This window comes from Gorilla gorilla, chromosome 11 (assembly GCF_029281585.2).
Source record: "Gorilla gorilla gorilla isolate KB3781 chromosome 11, NHGRI_mGorGor1-v2.1_pri, whole genome shotgun sequence".
Classification (NCBI taxonomy): domain Eukaryota; kingdom Metazoa; phylum Chordata; class Mammalia; order Primates; family Hominidae; genus Gorilla; species Gorilla gorilla.
The window spans coordinates 30,841,746-30,863,687 of NC_073235.2; the positions used below are offsets into that span (position 1 = coordinate 30,841,746).

Below are 21,942 nucleotides of genomic sequence, written 5' to 3' on the forward strand. Positions count from 1 at the left end.
GAAAACCCTAAAGGTTGCAAAAAATAAAAAGATGTTAGAACTAATAAATGAGGCCAGGCACGGTGGTTCACGCCTGTAATCCCAGCACTTTGGGAGGCCAAGGCAGGTGAATCACTTGAGGTCAGGAGTTCAAGACAAGCCTGGCTTACATGGTGAAACCCCGTCTCTACTAAAAATACAAAAAAGTTAGCAAAGTGTGGTGGTGGGTGCCTGTAATCCCAGCTACTCGGGAGGCTGAGGCAGGAGAATTGCTTGAACCTGGGAGACAGAGGTTGCAGCGAGCCAAGTTGCACCACTGCACTCCAGCCTGGGTGACAGAGCAACACTCCATCTCAAAAAAAAAAAAAAAAAAAAAAAAAAGGAACCAATAAATGAATTCAGTAAAGTTACAGGATACAAAATCAAAGTACAAAAATCATTTGCATTTATTTACAACAGTAATGATTTATCTGAAAAAGGAATCAGGGAAACAATACCATTTATAATAGCATCAAAATAATAAACTAGGAATAAAATTAAGCAAGAAGATAAAAGATCTCTACACTGAAAATAATAAAGCTTTGATGAAAGAAATTAAAGGCGATATACATAAATGGCAAGATATAATGTGTTCATGGATTTAATAAATCAGTATTTTAAAAATGGTCATACTACCCAAAGTCATATACAGATTCAACATAATCCTTATCAAAATTCCAATGATATTCTTTACAAAAATAGAACAATTATAAAATTCCTGTGGAATCACAACAAAAGATCCCAAATAACCAAAGCAATCCTGAGAAAGAAAGACAAATTTGGAACCATCACACTCCCTGATTTCAAATTGTACCACAAAGCTGTAGTAATCAAAACAGCAAGGTACTGGCATAAAAACCGGATGCGCAGACCAATGGAACAGAATAGAAAGCTCAAATAATCTCAACCATATTTAGTCTACTAATTTTCAATGAAGAAATAATGGGGAAAGAATTATCTCTTGAATAAATGGTGTTGGGGAAACTGGGTATATACTTGCAAAAGAATAAAATTAGACCCTTATGCCATTTACAAAAAGCAACACAAAATAGATTAAAGACCTAAATGTAAAACTTGAAATAATAAAAATCTTAGAAGAACACTTAGGAAAAACGCTCATTGACATTGGTCTTGGCAATGATATTTTGACTAGGATTCTACAAGAACACAAGTAACAAAAGCAAAAATAAACAGATGGGACTACATTAAGCTAAAAAGCTTCTGTACAGCAAGAGAAACCAACAAAATGAAAAGGACCTAAAGATTTGGAGAAAGTATTTGCAAACTGTATATCCGATAAGGGGTTAATATGCCAAATATATAAGAAATGCACACAACTCAATAGCAAAAAAAAAAAAAAAAAAAAAAATTAATACCCTGATTTAAAAACGGGCAAAGGACCTGAATAGAAACTTTTCTAAAAATATACAAATGTCCAATAGATATATAAAAAATGTTCAACATCACCAATCATTAGGAAAATGCAAATCAAAACCACAATATTAATATTACCTCTCACACCTGTTACAATAGCATGTGTGAGTATACATAATACACATATAAATGTATATGTAATATACATGTAACATATTTCTAAAAATATGCGATATATATATATATATATATATTTCTAGTGTTGGCGAAAGTGTGGAAAAAAGAAAAGTGAACCATTATACATTGTTACGTTGTTAGTGGTAATGTAAATTATTCTGACCATTATGGAAAATAGTATGGATGTTCCTCAAAAAAATTAAAAATAGACTTATCATATCCCAGCAATCTCTCTTATATATCCAAAAGGACTGAAATTGAAGAGATATCTGTACAATCATGTTCATTACAGTACAATTCACAATACCCAAAGTTTAAAAAATCTAAGCGTCCATCTATAGATAAATGGAAAAAGACATGGCATGTATATACAGTGGAATATTAGCCCTCCTTTAAAAAGAAGGAAATCCTGCCATTTGCAACACCATGAATGAACCTGGAAGACATTATGCTACGTGAAATAAGCCAGACACAGAAAGATAAACACCGTATGATCTGACTTATATGTGGAATCTAAAATAGTCCAATTCATAGAGGCAGAATAGAATGGTGGTTACCAGGGGCTAGGGGAAGGGGATGTGGGTAGATGTTGATGTTGAGGAGCACAGAGTTTCATGTATGCAAGGTGAATATGTTCTGGAGATCCAATACACAGCATGGTAACTACAGGTAACAATATTGTACTCTCTACTTAACATTTGCTACGAGGGCAGAACCTGAATATTCTCACCATACACACAAAAAAGGTAACTACGTAAGGTGTTGGATATACTTATTAGGTTGATTTTGTTGATTATTTTACAATATATTAGCATATCAAATCATCAAGTTTTATGCTGCAAATACAGACAATTTTTAAAAATACATTTTATTTATTTATTATTTTAAATAAAAGCATAACTAGAAAATCCCTGAGTATTAATTGATTGCCTTTTGTAAACTGAGGTGAGGTATACGCTTGGCCTGGTAAACTCTGAGAGTAGAGAAGACTGAGATGGTCTGAACCTGAACAGGATCCCACCTTGGGTTGTGCCAGTGATAAGGTCAGAACTGGCTACAGGTGCCATGCAGATATCTGGCCCTCTAGAGAGCAATGGGAAATCAGAGAGGGGCAGCTCGGAGGGGCCTCAGGGCCTGCGTCAGGGTAACTGGGATCTTGGGCCGGGTGGGAGGGTCACTGACGGGAATGGTGGAGGTACTTACATTCAGAGTTCCAAGGTGGCCCCCCCAGGAAGGGTCTTGTCCAGCAGGGGTGGGTGCTCCAACCTATGGGTGGCAGGAATATGCTCCATTTCAATAAGGCACCACTGAGTAGGAAAGTTCCTCAAATAGGCAGTGAGGCAGGGGTAGGGATGTCAGCACAGGGACTGAAGGTCAGTGCTGAGTTACAGAAGGAAGAGAAAGGAACCAGCATGTGCTAAGTGTACGTCGCATATCACATTCCTGATACTGCACCAGTCTGCCTGCAAATCTTTTCCCAAGGAATCCTCACACAAGCCAGAGAGTATTACTTACAACATAGTTTGCACTTGATGTAACTGGGCTCAGAGCCCCTAGTTCATCACGAAGACTGAGTGAGATCCAAACCCTGCTTGGGCTCTAAAGTCTGTGCCATTGCAACAGTGCTCCTGAAGTCCCCTGTGCTTGCTGGCCTGCCAGGATGGTTCTGCGACTTTATGAAGGAAGAGCCTACCAAGAGGGACTGGACAATGGGAGGCAGGTAGGCTCCTACCTGCCACCACAGGAATGAGAACACCAACACACAGGCAGATGACCCACAGGAGCGCCAGCCTAGAATTAGCCTTGCCCAGCACAGGCTGCTGCAGCTCACATGTGCCTTGTTGGCATAAGGCAGCAGCCAGCTCCTTGGTTCACACCATCTGCCCTGTCCTCTGCTCCTTTTCCTGGTTGACAGCTGGGCCTTCAAGTCCTCCAGCTTCTACCAAGTCTTCTCATTCAGCTTCTTAGGCTCCTGGGCCACATCCATGTTTAGTTTCAGGAATAAGAGTAGAACACCCCTATTATCCAGGGTTGGAGGTGGTGACAGAGCAATGTGGCTTCCAGTTCATTGCATGGGTTCCTGATGGTCCTTGTGGTTTCTGTTTGTCTTTCCATACTGCCTGCTGAAACCCTGATGACTGCAGGTGCAACATCAGCTGCAGATAAACCTTAACCAGCTTCCACAATGGGATAAGATCAAACCTCCATAATAAGTCCCTTATTTTGTATCACTCCTAGTGGTTTTGCTTCTTGGATTTCATCTGAGAAGTTCTGTTTTCACTGTGCATCTCTGTAGATGACCAGAGGACATCAGGAATAAGAATATTTCATAGTTACTGTAAAGATTATACACACACATACATGTATGTATCATTTATATAAGGGCCTAACTGAATGCCTAGCACAGAGTAGGTCTTCAACAAGAGTAGCTATCACTAATTGCTTCATTACAAAGCTGGGTCAAGCTCTAGTAGCAGTTCCACATGGACAAAAAGGCTTCATAGTTTTTGGAATCTGAATAGGAGATCAAAGATGATCTGCATTGCAATTACCATGATGAGGAGTTTAATTATGAACAATGGGAAGAATAATGCATGCGGACTGTTTACAGATAGCTAATGGCCTAATATGCTAAATATAGTTGCAGTTCCCTAACCAAAAGCTCAGTCTGCTCTATGGAAGCAGACTGAAAGCCCCCACTGCTGTGCAATGCGGGTGAGAACAGCTGGAACAAATGTTCTCTTCCTTGCCACTGAATGATAAATCACACCTGTCAATGAATAAAACATTCCGTCTCAGCAATCAAGCAATGGATTTTTAAGAAGCCTTACCGTTTATCAGTTTAGCTATTGATTACCTGTGAAAGGTCATTTCATCAGAGGGATAATGAATGGGAGAGCAGAGTTCCAATGTGCAATGTGAAGTGAGTTCGTAAGTTTGCCTCCAGAAACTTGATAGTATTTAAACTTGCCCCAAAGCATTAAGGAACTTATAATACATGTAACCACCTGCCATTGGATTTCCGATTAACAATAACAGGTGTACTAAGCAAAAAACAGACAAATGCTGATTAAAGAAACTGAGGCCAGTTGCCCACCAGCAGCATTACCTAGAACTTTAGGACGCTGACGAAAACAAGACACGACTGTGTGCATAACAGGAGGCAAGATGAGCAGTTTTGAGTTCACACCTGAGGTCTTCTCCAAACCCTAGGCCAGCCTGGCATAATTTTGTTCAGATTCCTTGTCATTTTGGTTTTGTTTTGAGAAACATGATTGTGCTCATTGCATGAGCTGCTCAATTGCTTAACAAGTGATGTGCCAGTAAGTATTTAACAACTAGCTCTCTGAGAAAAAGGAGCTTATGTGCAGTGTTTTGTCAATGTATGGTCTAAATGTAGTGTGGTTTAAATACTCCCACTATGGATGATTTCAAGCTGTCAATGTGATGCCCCTGCATTCAGAGTTGGGAAGAAAGGCTAGCAATCAGCTCTTATGAGTCAGTATGAGCCAACTCCAGCCCACACAGTGTGAACCGCCAACACACCTTGTCTGTATTGTGCCGGCTTGTGTCCTGGAAGTTGCACCTATCTCCACATTAGAAGATGAATGCCTCGGACTCCTTTCTTTTATGAGCTTCACATTTATACTCTTCCTTCTGCCAAGAGACATTCTGCCAACTGTCTTCCTTGCAGCAGAAATTTAGAAAACAACATCAAAAGTAATGAATCGTCTAAGACAGGAAGGTTTGAACTATAAAAACAATGATGTGCAAAACTTACCTAGGTGTTCTGCTATCAACTAAAATAATGGTTATTTTTCCCAGGCCAAAGGAAAAGAAAATTGCTGGATAACCGTTTTTCTGTAGTAAGCATTGAGGGCGCCACACATCTGCCTGTTTTTCTGTTTAACAGTGTTCAGCCATTAATTTTGTACTCATGATGACCTCTTCCAAATTAGCTTAGGCCCAGCTTTCTCACCTCTAGTCTTCACTGGAAATCAACAGCAATCCAGGATTTAGAAATTTTTCACGTTCACCTTTATTGATGAATGCTCTAAGTTAGTGTTCTAAATTACCCCCATCCTGGAGGTGGCATTTTGAGATAGGAATGAGGTACAAGATGCAGTAACTGAAGAAGTAGTAAAGCACAGTAGTCAACGGTGCAGACTGCACAGTCAGAGTTCAGCAAGAATACTGGACTCATTGTGAATCTGTTCTTGGACAATTACCTCCTCAGTTTTCTCATCTATGAAATGGAGGTAAGTTAGTAGCTGCATGTAGCAGGTGACATCTGTGTGCTGACCTGACAGACATTCCCAACTCCTCTTCTCTCTTGTTGCAATTCATCCCACTGTACTCTACCATCTGAGAAAATTAAATGCATATTTTGCCAAAACTCTTTGCTAAAAAAGGATAACCCTATAACACAATTGTGGCCGTATCGTAGGAATGAAAGATTTCTGGTCTCTTCTGAGAAATATTTTACTTTGTCTGATAACAGGGACACATGTAGCTGGCAACAACTCTTCCTTTTTGGATGTAAATGTGATGTCTGGGGAAGCAATAGTAGCCATTTGGTGACCATGGGGTAAGAGGCCCATGGAAAAGGCCATAAGAATCACAGAGAGCCATAAAATCACTGCCAGGGAGACTCTCTCCGGATTTCCTGCGATACAGGATGAACACATTGCCTGACAAATAGAAAGGATGGCAATTTTACATGTTTATGAGTCACTATTCAGTCTGTCGTTACTATTTATTACTGTACAGGATCCGTGCCTTCTGCTGTATCGCTCACAGCATGTAGGGCACTGGACTGAGGGCAGCAAGTCTGCTGGATAGAGGCTTACCATTTGATGCCACAATCCATGCCTTGGAAGAGCTTCCAAGTTTAATAAGGAAACAGATACATGCATGCACAACAATCTGAAGGCATTTAAAGGCAGTGGTTAACTATATGACCACGTGTTTCAGAGAGGTACTGTAGGATTTCTGAAAGAGATCCATGTGGTTGGAGTTGTCCAGGGAGACTTCATGGGGAGGCCTGTCTTAAGACAGGCCCTGAGGGGCAGTGATGAAGTGGGATGTAGGCAATGAAAGCACATACTAACTGGGAATCCCCTGTAGAAATGGCTGTAGAGCTCTAATAATGTCTGCTTTGGGAGATGCTGTTGGTTCCTCTTGATCCCTCAATCACTCCACTCTCTCGCCAGCCACTGGTCACCTACCCTCAGCTCCTTTGCGTGTTGGCTGCTAATGGCTCACAGCTGCCCCTTTCTCCAGAGAATCACTCTTAGCTATTAGAAGCTGCCTGATTGGGAGTTTGTGGCCCCTCCCCTATGGACAGCTCACAGCTAATGACTAAGTGATAAAAGTCTGGCTTTTTGCCTAATTGCACTCTGCAATACAATTCACACACAAGAACTCCCCATGGGATCAGGCTGAAGTCAGTCTCCAGCTGAGACCACATCTTTGCCTATCTTTGCCCTACTCTGTCATCCTTCCTTCATCCCCTTTCTCCTGAGATCATTTCCTCAATAAATCATGCAAATCCCTGTCTCAGGCTCTGCTTCTAAGGAACTCTGGTCTAGCTCATGATAAAATACTCAAGGAATGTTGAATAAATGACTTATTGAGGCAACAGTGGTTTCACACACTTGTTTATTCATTTGTTTATTCCTTCTTCCAATAAACCCATGTTGAGCATCTGTTGTTGGTGCACTATGCAGGCATCTATAAGGCAGAACAAAGACATGACCTGTGCCCTCAACAGACATCATCAGATACAGAATACTGTGTGTTATGGAGAAACAAGACAGGACTAAATGCACAGGTTTTTGGAAGCACACAGGCCTGGGATGAATATTACTTTATTGCTATCAATGTTACTGTGAAATAGCTCACTTCTCTAAGCCTCTTTATATCGCTCTGAAATGTAGTAATAAACCAATTAACTGCATGATTAATAGAATTTAAATGAAATAATGGGTAAAACTTTCTCAGCTCATAGTTGAATCTGAAGTGTGCTGAATGTTAGTATTACTACTATAAGTGCTAGGATTACAAGTCTTTACCTTGGGACCCAGGGGAAGAATGACCTACACACAGGAAAGGGACAATGGTGAGAAAAGGTATGCTTATAGTTATATCTGGTTCCACTTTCTAAATTCTCCTTGAAGCTGACACCTCTGATGATGTCCTAGATGTTATTGAAATTCAACCTGAATCTCTCTATTCCATTGTTACCTACGTGCTAAATTTACCAACACAGAATGTCTTCATATTAAGAAGAAAAAGGAAAGAAGGGAAATGAGAGGGAGGATAAGAAAAGATAAAAAGAGAGAAAAGAAGAGAAAAACATTGTCATCTAACATTGAGTTTATGTCAGACAATTTATCAAAAATTCCCTGGCAGGAATGACCTTTCAGAATTGCCTCTGGAATTATTCCTTTCCAGTGGGAAATGGCAATTCAGCAAGCCCAGTTGCAGCTACAGCACATAATAAAATGAGAAACTATCCTAAATAGCTTATTTGCTGTAAAAGTACATATTTGGAGCACCCTGTGCTATGTGGTTTCACCTTCATCTTGGGTTCCAAATATCCTGGAAGGGCCCTAATAAGAAGACCAAATGATTTGAATCTCTAGCACAGACATTGGGAGAATTAGTAACTTGGCCTTAACAAGTGCAGTTTTTTCCTCATAACTGCCAAAACAATCATTTTTGATTCAAATGAATTTTATTCAACAGAAAGTGTTATTTAATGGGGCTTCAAATTGTTACTAATGTGTTGTGTAATGGCTTAGGAAACACTTCAGGATTTGTTTTGTATCAAATATTTACCAAGCACTTCTTTCCTGACAGCCCCTGTGTTGCAGCAGGCTACTAGCTATGAATATGACATGATTTCCATCCTTTAGGAACCCAGTCATGATAGCGATAAGGAACTCAAGTTCTAACTACAACACAGTGTAATAACAGCAATATCTGATATAAGTTTTTTATGGACCCACACATGAAGGCCTGGTTGAACTGACAAATGTAAATGGTATCAAGAAACTTCTGGTAATGACATCCATATGCATTGACACACTCTGGGAGGGCTACAGATCAGCAAAGTCACAGCACCAGTGGGGTCCTCCCTATAGTCTCATGCCCCATATCCTCAGGACAGTGCTCATGACTCTTGTGGGAGTATCACCTCTCTAGGGGAATCACTCTTTTCCTCTTGGATTTATCAAGTACCATGTTTCTAACGACATATTTCTCCTTCAGCTTGTACCTGTTTCATTGTCAGTATCTCCTAATTAAATCCCTAGTACTTAGGTCAGTGTCTGGCCCAAAATAGAGGCTGCCTTAGTCCATTTATATTGCTGTAACAGAATACCTGAAGCTGAGTAATTTATGAGGAAAAGAGGTTTATTTGGCTCATGATTCTAGTGACTGGAAATTCCAAGGCTGAGCAGCTGCATCTAATGAAGGCCTCATGCTGCTGCCACTCATGGCAGAAAGTAGAACTGAAGTGGGTGTGTACAAAGACATCACATGGCATGAAAGGAAGCAAGAGAGAGTTTAGGAATTTAAATTTGCTTCTAAACCAGCTGTCCAATAGTTAATCCAACCTTGCAAGAGTGAGAACTCACTCCCACAAGATGGCATTCATCTATTCGTGTGGGATCTGTCCCCGTGACCCAAACACCTCTCACTAGGCCCCACCTCCCAACAGTGCTACATCGGGTATCAAATTTCAACATGAGTTTTGGCAAGGAGAAATCACATCCAAACCATAGCAGATGCCCAGCAAACCTTTGCTGAATGTGATTGTATTGAAATAGCATTCCTTTGAGTGGTGCTATCCTAGTGGATCCAGTTGCCTTATGGAACTCAGGGATTTAAGCTTTATATTTATGGATACAAATTAGCTGGAACTTATTTCAAAGTGGTGAACTTATTTTACACTGGTGAGGACTTTAAACCAAGTTCTGGGGTCATTACTGATGCCCCAAATCAACCACTTACTAGGTATGTGAATTGGAGCAAGTCACTTAATCTTTCTGAATCTAAGTGGTCTCACTAGCAAAGTCAGGGAGAATGTAGGTTTCCCATTGATAAAATGTTTATTATGATGCATACAACAAAATTATGTATGGGAAAGCAGGTGACCCATGTTAAAGTACGAACTCTGATTGCTTCCCTGCTGCTGTTGTTGAAGTTGAAGGGCTGGTGTTTGAAAGTGGCTTTAGATTCATTGTGTGCAGCACCCAAGGGTTGCTCCAGGACTAATGGGGGAAAGCCCTAGAGGGAAAGATTTCACTAAAAGAAGTAGGGTTTTAATGGCCAGAGCTGGGTGACTCTTATGCTCTGCTGGCTCAGGCCAGTATAGATTATAGAAGACACCCAGGAGTGGGAGGCTACTTGGCCTCTGCCACCTTGGGGTCCCTGAAAATCCACCTTGATTTTTCCATGGCTGAGTATGCCCTCTTTTATTATACTTTGAGTTTTAGGGTACATGGACACAGGAAGGGGAACATCACACACCGGTTGTGGAGTATGCCCTCTTTTCTTAGCAAGAGTTGGTGGTGGGGAGGACAGTGGGCAGCATTTTCTGTTGCCCAAAATATTTCCCCAAGGGGCCAGTTTCCTGAGAGTGTACTGTGTTTTTTGTGAGCTATTGTATTACTTGCAGCAATCACCAAGCACGTTTGTGATCCTTCACAGAATCTGACAAAACATGGACATCCAGTTTGAGAGTCCCAGAATACTAATTTGTAAACCTGTCAGATTTGTCACAGTGGTGAGGAATGGTGTTAACATTGCTTTCAACATCTTAATTAGTGGTAGCCTTTTAGAGAAATGCAGTATCTCCAGCTCATTTTTGTTTCTTATTTTTCATTTGTTTTTAAGAAAAAGACGATTAAAATTTAAATCGTGAGGATCACCAGAAAACAATGTGCAATTTAGAAATGCTGATGCAAATGTGATTGAGGGTAAGAGGGCTTTCAATTGCTCCAGAATACTAAACAGAGGGCTCATTCCTGTGTCTCGTGTCCTACGCTTACACTTGACTTTCGAGCCTGGGACCGAGAGGCCCTTTGGAGGAACTGTGGAAGCCTCTGGTATAGTAGAGCAGCAAGCACCTTTGATCTGGTGTGAAAAACTTCATTCTGAGATGCCTGAAAACAGTGGCACTATAACGGTTGCTATTTACCGGGGACTAACTATGTACCAGGCTCTCGGCATTAGTAGATTATATCTCTTCTGGACTAATTCTACTAACAAACCTATGAGATAAGTATCATTAACATCCAGATGTTACAGACAAAGAAATGGAAGCTGTGAGAGGTAATGTGACTCCCCCTGATCACACAGCCAGCAAATCTTTCTAATTCTGAAATCTGCACTTGTAATGACTATTTCATCTTACCCTTGGAGTAAAGGGTCTGCATATCTTCACCAGGAAAGCAGTGATGACAGCTGTGCTCCCTGTCTCCTGCAGGACGTGGATGGCCCGGTGCCCACTTACCTTTGCTGCTTGATCTCTTGCCAGGTCCCTGTGCTCCTTGTCCACACCCAGCAGGCAGTGTGACCTGCAGAGTGTACTGCATCATACATCTCAGTGTCTGCTGTTGCTGTTTTCTCTGCCATCTGATAGTTGCCATTCCCAGCACCTGGTAGATGTTTATTTCCCATCAGAAGCTCAGAGCCTTCCTGGATTCCCTATATTGATTTGTAGATATCTGTTTAGGACCTCCATGGCTCACTCCAACTTAGAAGTCCATTTTAGATTTTTTTTTGGTTCATTTGTCTAATCTCACAGAATTTTCCACAGAGTTCATTGAGAAGGAAATAAAATTAATTTTCATATTGTTGCAGGACCCCTCTCTGAGGCTGGCACATTGCACCATAATACATATTTGATGAGGGAGGAGGGGAGGGAAGCCTGAGGGAAGCTTTGTCTAAGTTTCTGTCTAGCAGCTGCTCTTTCTCTGCAGAATAATCTCCAATAAGGGGAAAAACGCATGGAGAAAGCAAAACATTAAAACTGCCAGGAAAGCAGAGACTCTTGTCTCCACGTAGCTTGGTTTAGTTCTTTCCTAGGAACTTAGCATCGTGGTTGTGATACCAATCCAGGTAGTTGTGTATAGCTGTGGTTCTTTGCTCTCATGGCTGTGTAATACAGGAATGTATCACCATTTACTTTTTTTAAAACTTGGTAGATACTGCCAGTGGTGTTCCAAAAGAATTGTGCCAGTTTACACTTCCGGCAACAGAGTATAAGCATTTCAGTTGCTCTGAACTGTGCGAAATATTTTTATTGCCTCTATGTTTCATTTTAGCTACTCTGGTGGGTGTGTAGAGTTATATCATTGTTTCAGTTAGTGAATGCTGTGTAACAAACGATACGAAAACTTACAGGCTTAAAATCAAAACCATCTTCCTACATTGTGCAATTACACGGGTCAGCAATCTGATTTGGGTCAGCTGGGGAGTTTCTCTGCTAATCCTTCCAGGGGTCATTTATGCTGCTCTAGTTATCTAAGGGCTAAATTGGTACTGGATAGTTCACCATGGCCACACTCCCAGGTTTGACATTTGGTATTGGTTGCTGGCTCTGCCTCCCTGTCCATATTGCTCTCTTTTCCTTAAGGAGGCTAACCTGGGCATCTTTGCATGGAGACAGCAACATTCCAAGGAGGCACATAACATCACTTCTTTCACATTCTAATGGTAAAAGCAAGTGGCAAGGCCATTCCAGGTTCAAGAGTTTCTACAGTTTTGTATTTAAATATGTTATATTTGTGGAAATAAATGTTACCTTTTCATGGAAGGAGGGGCAAAAACTCCTTGCAAAGGAACATACCTGCAGAGATATAAATTAATACGGCCATTTTCACAAACAATATAACCACTATTGTTGTGATATTGGTTTGCATTCCCCAGATCATTAATAGATTTTAGCACGTTTTCACAATTTGATGGCCCTTGCATCTGCTATTCTGTGAAGTGATTGTTTAAGTCAGTGAACTCTTTGAAGGTGTCCATGATATATTTTGGAAAAATGTACTTTATTAGATATATCTATCATATATAATCTCTGCTCTATGTGCTAGTCTTTTCATTCTCCTAACAGTGTCCTCTGCTAAATGTATATTCTCAATTTTAATGTCCTCATATTTATCAACTCTTTCTTTAAAAACAGCACTTTTGGCCAGGCATGGGGGCTCAAGCCTGTAATCCCAGCACTTTGGGAGGCCAAGGCGGGCAGGTCACCTGAGGTCAGGAGTTCAAGAACAGCCTGGCCAACATGGTGAAACCCCGTCTCTAGAAAAATACAAAAATTAACCAGGCATGATGGCAGGAGCCTGTAATCCCAGCTGTTCAGGAGGCTGAGGTGGGAGAATCACTTGAACCCGGGAGGCGGAGGTTGCAGTGAGCCGAGATCACGCCACTGCACTCCAGCCTGGGTGACACAGTGAGACTCCATCTCCAAAAGAAAAAAGCAGTTTTATTCCCTATTTAAAAAATATTTTCCTGACAGAAATTCATGAAGATAAGTTTTATTCTTAAAGTATTATTGTTTTGCTGTTCATATGTGCATAAACAATCCACCTGAAACTCATTTTTGTGTAAACTTAGAGGTAGGGATCAAAAATTCATTACTTTTTTCTGTATGGTAACCAATTGATTTCATATAATGTATTGAATATAAAAATTTATATACACTACATGAGGGTGCCACCTTTGTCATATAATAGATGACTATATTATGCATCTGTTTCTTGACCCTTTATTTTGTCCATTTCATTTGTCTTTTTCTGCACCATTATAAAAAGTGTTATGTATTTTATTTTTATAAGTCTTGACATCTGATATTGCAGAATAATCTTTCTGCTCATCAAGATTGCCTGTTATTTTTGCACTTTGCATTTTTTAAACATTTTAGCATCAGTGAGTCAATTTTTTGAAACAACTAGCTGGGATTGTGATTGAGATTGCATTGAGTATAACAATTTGGGGAGAAATAACATCTTTGCAATATGGGTTTCTCCTGTCAATGAACATGGTGTATCCCTCCATTTATATTGTTATTCTTTAATTTATAGTAACTATATGGATTATAGCAACGATACTGTGTACTCCTCAATGTGAAGGTACATATTTCATGACATTTATTCTTACTTGATTTTGTAGCTGCAATTTTATTAAGATCATTGTAAATTCACATGCAGCTGCAAAAAAAATAATAATAATATAGAGAGATCCTCTGTACGATTTGCCAAGTTCCCTTCAATGGTAACATTTGGCAAAAGTATAGTAATATGTCAAAACCGGAATACAATCTACTGATCTTATTACTATTTCTCCAGTTTGACTTGTAGTCATTTGTTTGGGTGTGTGTATTTAGTTCTGTACAATTTTATCATAATTATAGGATTTTGTATCCACCACCACAGTCAAGATGTTAAACCATTCAATTGCCTTGAGATTCCTTTGCACGGCTCATTTATTACCAAACACACCTTCCTCATGCTCACCTTGCTGCCTCCCCTAAGCCCTAGACATAACGTATCTATTCCTCATTTTTTTAAATGCTGTCACTTCACAAAGTTAAATAAAGAGAATCACACAGTATGTAACATTTTTGATTTGGCATTTTTGTACTCAGAAAAATTTCATGGAGATTCATCCAGTTGTTGGATGTATCAGTAGTCTATTCCTTTTTACTGCTGATCAGTATTTAATGGTATACATGTAACAGTTTGTTTAACCATTGGCCTGTTTAAGAGCATCCTGACTTTCCAGTTCTTGGTGACAACAAATAAAACTGCTATGAACATTCACATACTGTTTTTGTGTGTGCATAAGATTTATTTCATTTTATTCTCAAGAGAGCTACTGCTGGATTGTGTGTTAATTGCGTGATTAATTTTATAAGAAATTGAGAAACCATTTTTTAGTGACTGGACCATATTATATTCCCAACAAGGATGTATGAGGGGTCCAGCTTCTCCCCATTCTCACCAATATTTGGCACTGTCACACAATTTTTTTTTTTTTTTTTTTTTTTGAGATGGAGTCTTACTCTGTCGCCCAGACTGGAGTGCAGTGGCGCGATCTCGGCTCACTGCAAGCTCCGCTTCCCGGGTTCAGGCCATTCTCCTGCCTCAGCCTCCCGAGTAACTGGGACTACAGGCACACACCACCATGCGCGGCTAATTTTTTTGTATTTTTTAATAGAGATGGGATTTCACCACGTTAGCCAGGATGGTCTCGATCTCCTGACCTCGTGATCCGCCTGCCTCAGCCTCCCAAAGTGCTGGGATTATAGGCGTGAGCCACCACCCAGGGCCAGCACCATCACATTTTTTAAAAATTACGTATTCTGATAAATTTGTAGTGGTGTCTCATTGTGGTTTTAGTTTGAATTTCCTTGGTGGCTGATGGTACCAAAAATCATTTCCTGGGCTCATTTGCCAGCTGCAGAGCCTCTTTGGTGAAATTTCTGTTCAGGTATTTTGCTCATTTTCCATATTTAACTAGTTGAATTCCTTACACAGTCTAGATATTAGTCCTTTGTCAAATGTATAGTTTGCAAATATTTTCAACCAGGCTATAATTTGTCTTTCTATTCTCTTCACATGAGCTTTTGCAGAGCAAAAGTTTTTCTTTCTTTTTAATATTAATAATGCCCAACTTACCAAATTTTTCTTCTTTAACCATCTCTAAAAATTGTACTATTTTATATAGACTATTTAATCCATTTATATTTAATGTATCTGGTTTCTTAACTATCATCTTACTATTTGTTTTTATATTACCATTTTTATGTTCCCTTTTATCTTTTTCTAGATTAATCAGATATTTTTATTATTCCTTTTTTAACTTATTATTTATGCATTGTTTTACTTTTATTTAAGAATTTACCTTAGATATTCTAATTTGCACTTTAAAAAAAATTCTTCTGAAAAAAACAGGACACATGCAGAACGTGCAGGTTTGTTACACAGGGATACGTGTGCCATTGTTGTTTGCTGCACCTATTGACCCATCCTCTAAGTCCCCTTCCCTCAACCCCCCACCCCCCAACAGGCCCTGATGAGTGTTGTTCCCCTCCCTGTGTCCATGTGCTCTCAATACTCAACTCCCACTTATGAGTGAGAACGTGTGGTGTTTGATTTTCTCTTCCTGTATTAGTTTGCTGAGGATGATGGCTTCCAGCTTCATCCATGTCCCTGCAAAGGACATTAACTCATTCCTTTTTATGGTTGCATAGTATTCCGTAGTATAAATGTACCACATTTTATTTATCCAGTCTATCATTGATGGGCATTTGGGTTGGTTCCATGTCTTTCCTATTGTAAGTAGTGCTGCAGTAAACATACATCTGCATGTGCCTTTGTAGTAGAATGACTTATATTCCTTTGGGTATATACCCAGTAATGGGATTGCTGGGTCAAATGGTATTTCTAGTTCTAGATCCTTGAGGAATCACCATACTGTCTTCCACAATGGTTCAACTAATTTACATTCCCACCGATAGTGTAAAAGCATTCTTGTTTCTCCACAGCCTCACCAGCATCTATTGTTTCCTGACTTTTTCATAATTGCCATTCTGACTGGCACGAGATGGCATCTCATTGTGGTTTTGATTTGCATTTCTCTGATGATCAGTGATGTTGAGCTTTTTTTCATGTTTGTTGGCTGCTAAATGTCTTCTTTTGAGAAGTGTCTGTTCATATCCTTTGCCCACTTTTTGATGGGGTTGTTTGTTTTTTTCTTGTAAATATGTTTAAGTTCCTTGTAGATTCTGGATATTAGCCCTTTGTCAGATGAGTAGATTGCAAAAATTTTCTCCCATTCTGTAGGTTGCCTGTTCACTCTGATGATAGTTTCTTTTGCTGTGTAGAAGTGCTTTAGTTTAATTAGATCCCATTTGTCAATTTTGGCTTTTGCTGCAATTGCTTTTGGCATTTTTGTCATGAAGTCTTTGTCCATGCCAATGTCCTGAATGGTATTGCTAGGTTCTGAGACCACAGTGCAATCAAATTAGAACTCAGGATTAAGAAACTCACCCAAAACCACACAAGTTCATGGAAATTGAACAACCTGCTTCTGAATGACCCCTGGGTAAATGTTGAAATTAACACAGAAATCAAGAAGTTCTTTGAAACCAATGAGAACAAAGAGACAACATACCAGAATCTCTGGGACATAGCTAAAGCAGTGTTAAGAGGGAAATTTACAGCACTAAATGCCCATATCAGAAAGCTGGAAAGATCTCAAATCGACACCCTAACATCACAATTAAAAGAGCTAGAGAGGCAAAAGCAAACCAATCCAAAAGCTAGCAGAAGACAAGAAATAACTGAGATCAGGGAAGAATTGAAGGAGATAGAGACCAAAAAAACACTCCAAAAAAAAAAAAAACGAATCCAGGAGATGGTTTTTTGAATAAATAAATAAATAAATAAATAAAAATAACAAAAGAGAGAGACCACTAGCTAGACTAATAAAGAAGAGAAAGAAGAATCAAATAGACACAACAAAAAATGGTAAAGGGGATATCACCACTGACCCCACAGAAATACAAACTATCTAATTTGCATTCTGCATAACAAAAAATATTGATTTTATATTTTCTCCAGTAATTCTAAAACCTCAGAACACTTTACTTGCATTTGTCAGGGACTATTTTTGTGCTATTGTTCCCCTGAATTTTAATTCTACATGCATTATAAACTCTATGTCACATTGCTATTATTGTTGGTGCAGAATATGTTCCACCAACATCAATATACATCAATATTTTCTTACATATATACTTCTTTCAATGGCTTTTTTCCTGCAATTATATGTTTCCCTGTGGGGTCATATACTTGTGATTTAAAAAAATCTTTTTTTTTTATTTTTTTGATAGAGGTCTGTTGGTAAGATATTCTTTCAGTTTTTCGCATCATTTAACTGATAGAAGAGATTTTCTCATAATGAAACCGATTCATTTTTAGCTATCACTTTACTTCTAGCATGTGTGCAAAAATACTGGAATTAAAAAATTAGATTATTTTGAAAAACAAGTTAATCAGTCTAAATGAAAAACTGTGCTTTCTCGAGTGAAATGCAAATGTTCCTTCTGCAGATACTTTTAAAAAGACATTATCTTTGGGTGCAGTCTTCTTAAAATAACCACTAACTTTTGAAATAGATATTGACACATCTTCTGCAGACATGTCTTCTGGTTTCTAAATGGTCATTAATAACACTTTGGCTCTAATGATTATTATGTCGGCATTTTGTGCATGCTTGTTAACATTCTTGAAACACTAATTTATGTGCTGACTTTGTCATCAAACATTTAACGTTTTGAGCTCACTGCTGCTAAAAGTGTTTATTAAAATTTTTTGAAAATATTACCAAACAATATTATTAATAAGTATATTTACAGGATGAAAAAAAGAAGTAAAAGCATTGAGACCACTCTTAGAGCCTCAATGGAAAGGCTCTTCAGTGTCTATTTATTTTTATCATTACTTTTCAGATGCACTCAACCACAGATGCTACTGACCTGAAGGTTTATGCACCTTGAGGACTGCTGAACACTGACACAGCTAGCTGGTGCATCTAAGAGACTGGCTAGGGCAGCAGCTTTGAATACTTCTCCAACTACCACAGAGACTGCAAGACATCCATTCAGGTACAACTTATTTTATCAGCAAGCCTTCTGCAAGCCGTTCCCAAAAAGAGAAATGAGCTGTGGCCTGGAAAGGGTGAGAATAAAGGGACACGGGTTGCTGCCGGTGGTTTCAGTTTTAATCGTGTTCTACATTGGAAAACTGTGTTTGCTACATATATATATACATATATATAGATATAGATATAGATTTTTTTTTTTTTTGGAGGCAGAGTCTCGCTCTGTTGGTCAGGCTGGAGTACAGTGGCACAATCTCAGCTCGCTGCAACCTCCGCCTCCCAAGTTCAAGCAATTTCTTTTTTTTTTTTAATTTTATTATTATTATACTTTAAGTTTTAGGGTTCATGTGCACAACATGCAGGTATGTTACATATGTATACACGTGCCATGTTGGTGTGCTGCACCCATTAACTCGTCATTTAGCATTAGGTATATCTCCTAATGCTATCCCTCCCCCCTCCCCCCACCCCACAACAGTCCCCAAAGTGTGATGTTCCCCTTCCTGTGTCCATGTGTTCTCATTGTTCAATTCCCACCTATGAGTGAGAACATGTGGTGTATGGTTTTTTGTCCTTGCGATAGTTTGCTGAGAATGATGGTTTCCAGTTTCATCCATGTCCCTACAAAGGACATGAACTCTTCATTTTTTATGGCTGCATAGTATTCCATGGTGTATATGTGCCACATTTTCTTAATCCAGTCTATCATTGTTGGACATTTGGGTTGGTTCCAAGTCTCTGCTATTGTGAATAGTGCCGCAATAAACATACGTGTGCATGTGTCTTTATAGCAGCATGATTTATAATCCTTTGGGTATATACCCAGTAATGGGATGGCTGGGTCAAATGGTATTTCTAGTTCTAGATCCCTGAGGAATCACCACACTGACTTCCACAATGGTTGAACTAGTTTACAGTCCCGCCAACAGTGTAAAAGTGTTCCTATTTCTCCACATCCTCTCCAGCACCTGTTGTTTCCTGACTTTTTTAAGATCGCCATTCTAACTGGTGTGAGGTGGTATCTCATTGTGGTTTTGATTTGCATTTCTCTGACGGCCAGTGATGATGAGCATTTTTTTCATGTGTTTTTTGGCTGCATAAATGTCTTCTTTTGAGAAGTGTCTGTTCATATCCTTCGCCCACTTTTTGATGGGGTTGTTTTTTTCTTGTAAATTTGTTTGAGTTCATTGTAGATTCTGGATATTAGCCCTTTGTCAGATGAGTAGGTTGTGAAAATTTTCTCCCATGTTGTAGGTTGCCTGTTCACTCTGATGGTAGTTTCTTTTGCTGTGCAGAAGCTCTTTAGTTTAATTAGATCCCATTTGTCAATTTTGGCTTTTGTTGCCATTGCTTTTGGTGTTTTAGACATGAAGTCCTTGCCCATGCCTATGTCCTAAATGGTATTGCCTAGGTTTTCTTCTAGAGTTTTTAAGTTCAAGCAATTTCTGCCTCAGCCTTCTGAGTAGCTGGGATTACAGGCACCCGCCACCACGCCTGGCTATTTTTTTTTTTTTTTGTATTTTTAGTAGAGACAGGATTTTACCATCTTGGCCAGGCTGGTCTTGAACTCCTGAGCATATGCTTTTTATATACATTACTAGATGAAATCATGGAAGAACAGGAATGACAAGGTTCAGGTCTACCAAACCCAATCTGATTTATTTTAATGCAACTATTCATAATAAAAGTTATTAAAATATAGTATCTGTTAAAATATAAATATAAAATATAAATTTTAACCAAATGGAATGCCAAGATAAAGATTTGTTGTTAACAAGGACTCACAGAACAGGATCAACAGAATGGGAAAAATGCCTGGAGAAAAGGGTCCAGGTATCAGTAAAGACATCACACCCACAGTGATCAGGTTATCAGTGAGTACCAGTAGATACCGAGTGGAAGGAAGTCCAAGTCTCCATTTATACCCAAATGTCTGGCGTGCAGTTTGCTACATGTAACTACTAAGTTGGCTATACAATCGTTGCCTTTTTATTAAGTTCAATCATTCTCAGTGATCATTCTAATCCGAGAACCCATTTATCCAGCTACTATTATAAGAAGGCACCTAGGTAGGACTGACATTTAGAAAGGCTAACATCAGATGAGGAGCACTGTCAGGGGAGTGTCAAAATTTCAGGGTCTGCCACATTTTCACAGTAGCAAAGAAAATGAAACAGGACATTAAATGTGTAGTCACAGGTCAGAGTTTTCATTCCTTTAAGAACGGAATACTTGAATAAAACAGAGGATGGGTGTGACGTTGGAAAGCTACATTGACACATAAAGAGTCCTCACACGGCAGGTGAAGGATTAGAACACTTATCCTCAGGTCCTGTGAGCCATCGAAAGCTTGTAGGCAAGAAGCAGAACTGTGGGAGGAAGATTGAAGGAAGATTAGTGTGGTAGAGACATGGGAGCAGAACGGAAGGAAGCCTGAAGGCAGGGCCGCATATCAAAGCAGCAACAATTGTCCAGGGATGAGGCAACAAGACTAAGGGATTGTTTTTTCTCTGATATTGGATTTACTTTGTATGTTTAAATTTTACCACTGACTGGAAGTTTTGTGACAGAATAAAAATATGCATGGCAGGGCTCACCTGGCATAAACAGATGGGGCTTCAGAAGTTCTCTGTAAGTGTCCTTGGACCATCATCCCTTTCAGTGGTGAAGACTTTGGATCTGTTACCCTGTGAGGTTTCCCTGTGAGGTTGAAACCCATATCAAAAGTGTTGACAGTACCTGCTGTGTTGGGTGGACTTCCTCCTGAGTGAAGGTCCTCACCCTGAGTGAGTTCTTTCACTTGGAAAAAAGGAATTTGTATCATTGGGAGTGGTTCAATCTAAAACAAGGATTGAGAGTAAGGCCCCAAGCTTTGGAAAGGAGAAGAAAGGAATATTATTTTTTGAACACTAATTTTATGGTAGCTTCAACATCTCGTTTAATTCCTCAGTATTAGAACAGAGATATTATAATAGCCATCAACTGATAAAGAAATTAGCATACAGTTTAAATTATGCAAGGTGATAAATCTAGTCGTTGGTGGAGGGACGATTCTAAGCAAGATGTGGTTAGTGATGGAGTTCACGGGATTTCCACGAACGGCAACAGGAGAAAAGTAATAAAAGATCCTGTATTCAAGGATAAGGATTACACATTTGACTCTATAAGTCTTTTCCTTTCACTTAGGTACAACCTAGATCAATTAATTAAATGTTACCAGCAAGCCAATTACAGCAAGGCCAAGTTAGATCAAGAATGAAGCAATGTGACATTTTAGGGGTGAGTTAGTACCAGTGTCCCTGTATATGTGACCTGTGATCAATTGTGGCTTTTACTGCCCTGATATTTCTCATTATGGTCTGAGGAAATTGTTAGTTTTCCTCTTTCAAAGGAAGTCATGGGACTCAGTATCAGTCTTGTCAAGCATAATGGAGGCTGTTTGATGTTGGACATAATGATGAGGATCAAGGTAAGATGCCACAGGTGGGACCATGAGTGGGAGCCACTGAGCTTCACCAATGCACAACTCTGCTGAGGGCGGCAGTGCAAGAGGCTCTTGCCCTCTCCCCAGCTTGGTCACACTGTACCCAGATCATCATATAGTCTCTGGTTCCATTAGTGCTAATAGCCCTGCAATGCCTGACTTCAATACTGGTCACACCATCTCTGACCTTTGAAACTTAT

The 21,942-nt window shown here is 39.4% G+C and overlaps 1 long non-coding RNA gene across 2 annotated transcripts in view; it reads left to right on the forward strand.

Moving 5' to 3' along the window:
- The window catches only part of LOC109025896 (uncharacterized), a 193,737-nt gene that overhangs the window by 27,255 nt on the left and 144,540 nt on the right, over positions 1 to 21,942 (forward strand). Inside the window, exon 3 of one of the 2 annotated variants that reach the window (XR_008677646.1) lies at positions 18,107 to 18,335. This is a non-coding gene — a long non-coding RNA (uncharacterized lncRNA). Of the gene's footprint in view, positions 1 to 18,106; positions 18,365 to 21,942 lie in introns of those variants that run through there. The other variant, XR_002004853.4, reaches the window with a different exon arrangement.